General features: G+C 34.7%; 2 non-coding genes across 2 annotated transcripts; both read right to left on the bottom strand.

The window, feature by feature from the left end:
- Positions 1–2,327: 2,327 nt before the first annotated feature.
- On the bottom strand, positions 2,328–2,434 carry LOC117616878. The gene has a single exon (XR_004584222.1). It is a non-coding gene; the product is annotated as a small nucleolar RNA R71 (small nucleolar RNA).
- Positions 2,435–3,005: 571 nt separating this feature from the next.
- Positions 3,006–3,112, bottom strand: LOC117616876. The gene has a single exon (XR_004584220.1). It is a non-coding gene; the product is annotated as a small nucleolar RNA R71 (small nucleolar RNA).
- Positions 3,113–4,203: the final 1,091 nt, after the last annotated feature.

Consider the following 4,203-nt stretch of genomic DNA (forward strand, 5'->3'; position numbering starts at 1 on the left):
GAAGATACTTTCAACATAAAGTTGACTTAAGGAACCATACTCGGCTAAGAATCCTGGAGTAATTAAGAAAGTTTTCTGTTTATGTTCTAAATGTAGTTCTCTATATCCTATCATGTTAATACTAGCTAAATAAATAGTATAATGGGAACAACTTTTTGCAATAATTTTGATACTAGGTTGTGGATTATTGTTCAAGTTGAAAAGAAATGCTTGGATATATATAACTGAAGGGTTGCATTTTTCTCATATTCTAATATAATCATATGACCCTTAAAATCTTCTAGAAATCTATACCTTTCTCAAGCTAGGGTCTGAAGAAAATATGGATTTTTAGTTTTTTGCTCAAGGGAAAATTCTTTGTAGTGCTCAAGTAAGTTGGGCTCATTAGCCTATTTTCCTTGTAAAACCATGCTCAAATTTTGACATGTTAAATTAATAATTCTAAAATTTCTTATTATTGCCTCATATTCTTTCTTTTGCTCTTCATGTTTTTCCTGCAAAAAAAGACAACTGTGGTTTTCGCTATTTTATAATTATAATTATAAACTAAAATCTCTTGCTCAAGGTTTTGATAAGTTTTTCATGCCCTTTGTTCATGCTTTCATTATTAGTTCTAATATTCCAAAAGTTATCCAAAAGAACTTTTTGTTTTTAATACGTATTTACAACTGGTCTTGCTTGACTATTAATGCTTAATGGATTACCACATTGTGATGGTGTACCATTATTTTTGCTACCAGAAGATGATGCTCCAAAATAATACATACATGTTAATGAATAATACAGGATAAGATGTCTGCTAAAGTATTATCCATATCTTTAATATGTTCAAATACTGGTCTAAATCTATTTCATTTAATAGAGTCTACAAAACTAATCCATCTTCGAGCTTCTTGTTTGTTCGTAGTAATTTATTATAATGAGAAACAATATTTTGGCGTAGTAATTTACGTAAAAACAATGAAAATGCTTCAAAAAAGTGTATAACTCCTAAAATTTCTAAATCTGTGGCTGGAAGTCTAGCATATATATCACTAAATTTACCTTATGCGTATCTACAAACTTGTTCTTTAGATTTAGGTTCTTCTGATATAATATTCACGCCCATCCTAGTATCAGATTTAGGTTCTTCTTATATAATTAGAAATAAATCACTCTAGTATTTTATAGATTAACTTGATCCCTGTTGGAACGATACTCTATTTACTACTATACTAATTTCAGCGATTTTTTCCACTTGCAATTAATCACATCAAATTTTGGCGCCATTGCCGGGGGTCGACTTAGTCTGTTAATATTAGTGCGCTTTATTTTCTAGTTGTATTTTGAATATTTAATTAGTTAAGCTTTTTTTTTTTTAAAGGTACTTCTTCAGTCCCATTTGATTTCGTCACAAAAAAAAATCCCAAAACAAAAGGAGAGAACGTGAGAAGCTTTAGACCATAAACAACAAAAGCAAAAGAGAGATAGCCCGGGGGAAAAGAAAGGAGGAAAAGGAAAGAAAGTAAAAAAAGAAAGAAAAGGAAATAGCACCGTGTAAAAGAAAGAAGGTTTAGGCAGCAATTCCAAATCTGCTACTTGGATCCTGGCAACAAATAATTCCTACTTCAAATCAGGATTCCACTTCCTTTTTCAATTCTACTTCCTTTTCCTTTTAAAATTAAAATTTCTTTCCAATTTTTTTTGGGTTTTAAAATTTAAGTTTCTTTCCCTAATTGTGTTTGGGTGTTGTTTCCTTCTTCAATTCTATTTTCTTTCCTTATTTAAAAAATCATTTGTCCTTGTTTGCAGGTACAACAACTTCCTTTTTGAGCATATGGTGAATGACTAGTACTTGCTCTTCAATTAGCCAACTAATTGAATTGAAACCAGAGATTGAACAAAAGCTTCGAGCAATTCGTAGGAGACAAAGACAAGACAAAGAAAAGAAGAATTAACAAGGAGAATAAGAGATGGATCTCGTCCCGAATGAAACAATGGGAGACCTTGATATCCCAACAATTCCGATGTCACCTTCAAGCATTGTTCTCCCTGCAGCTGCCAAGTATTATGAATTGAAAAATATTCACTTTAATATGATGCCTTCTTTCCATGGATTAAGTTTTGAAGATCATTTAGCTCATATTAGAGATATTTTTAACATAGTTTCTAACATGGCTTTAACAGGGGGAGTCACAGAAGAACATCTCATGATGATAGTCTTTCCCAACACATTGAAAGATAAAGCAAAGACATGGCTAAACTTCTTACGGCCTGGATTATTGACTAGCTGGATGGAGGTTCAGAACAAGTTCTTGGAGAAGTTCTTTACGACTCAGAAAACTAATGCACTAAGGGATAAAATCATGCAATTTAGTTAACAAGCCAATGAGTCATTTTCAGAAGCTTGGGAACGGTTCAATAATATTTTAATACAATGTCCTCACCATGGTTTGCCTATTCTAGTTCTCATGCGTATTTTTTACAAGGCACTAACCGTTTCAAGTAAGGCTGCAGTGAATGACTGGTACCTGCTCTTCAATTAGCCAACTAGTTTAATTGAAACCTGAGATTAAACAAAAGCATCGAGCAATTCGTAGGAGACAAAGACAAGACAGAGAAAAGAAGAATCAACAAGGAGAAGAAGAGATGGATCTCGTCCCGTCCCGAATGAAACAATGGGAGACCTTGATATCCCAACAATTCCGATGTCACCTTCAAGCATTGTTCTCCCTGCAGTTGCCAGGTATTATGAATTGAAATATATCCACTTTAATATGATGTCTTCTTTCCATGGATTAAGTTCTAAAGATCCTTTAGCTCATATTAAAGATATTTTTAACATAGTTTCTAACATGGTTTTAACAAAGGGAGTCACAGAAGAACATCTCAGGTTAAAAGTCTTTCCCTACACATTGAAAGGTAAAGCAAAGACATGGCTAAACTTATTACGACCTGGATTATTGACTAGGATGGAGGTTCAGAACAAGTTCTTGGAGAAGTTCTTTTCGACTCAGAAAACTGATGCACTAAGGGATAAAATCATGCAATTTAGTCAACAGGCCGATGAGTCATTTTCAGAAGCTTGGGAACAGTTCAATAATATTTCGATACAATGTCCTCACCATGGTTTGCCTATTCTTGTTCTCATGCGTATTTTTTACAAGGCACTAACTATTTCACGTAAGGCTACAGTGAATAACTATGCATGAAGATGTGTGCCGGAATTTATGAATTTGGTAGTCCTAATGTTTTACTTCTAAAGAGCAGGTTGACGCTATAACCAGTAAATTGGATGCCTTGCTTGCTATGATTGGGAGAGTACCAACACAAGAGATTTGCTCCATTTGTGCTATTCTCGGTCATGCCACCATATCGTGTCCTCATGGAGTTAATTTTCTAGAAGTTTTGCAAGAACAAGCCAACATGGTGAATACCTATAGACGTCCCGGCAATGATTGATCCATTGTCCAACACGTATAATTCGAGATGGCAAAGACACCCAAATTTTTCATGGAGCAATACTCAGAACGTACAAAAACCACCACATGCTTTCCTGTCTCAAGAGAAGAAAATAAATGTGGAAGATACTCTTACTCAGCTAACTATGTCTACCACCCAATTTATGACTGAAACCAAAACCCAACTTCAGAATCAGAGCGCTTCCATTCAAAACTTGGAGGTGCAAGTAGGCCAACTAGCTAATATTTTGAGTGGAAGAAACCAAAGAGTATTGCCAAGCCAACCCGAGATTAATCCAAAAATTCAAGAACATGTGAAGGCAATCCCACTTTGAAATGGGAGACCCATCAAAACAAATATAGGTTTGGACGTAGAAAAGCACTACCAGTAGTTGAGAGATACGAAAAAAGCTTATGAAAATAGTCTTTCTGCAGCAAGACCATTGCAACTTGCTGCCGTGAGCTCCACGGAAAATTGAGCAAAAACTGAGCAATCAACATCCACAAATCTCACTCCAAAATCCGACGTTCTGCCAATTCCTTTTCCGCAACGCCTCAAGAAAAACAATAAGGATGTACAGTTCTCCAAATTTCTTGAAAATTTCAAGAAATTGCCAATTACCATTTCATTTAGCGAATCACTAGAGCAAATGCCGAACTATGGAAAGTTCCTCAAGGAAATATTGAGTAAAAAGAGACGTTTGGAAAATACTGAGATGGTGAAATTGACAGAGGAGTGTAGCACAGTAATACAAAGGCAACT

Source organism: Prunus dulcis, chromosome 1 (genome assembly GCF_902201215.1).
Source record: "Prunus dulcis chromosome 1, ALMONDv2, whole genome shotgun sequence".
NCBI classification, from domain to species: Eukaryota; Viridiplantae; Streptophyta; class Magnoliopsida; order Rosales; family Rosaceae; genus Prunus; species Prunus dulcis.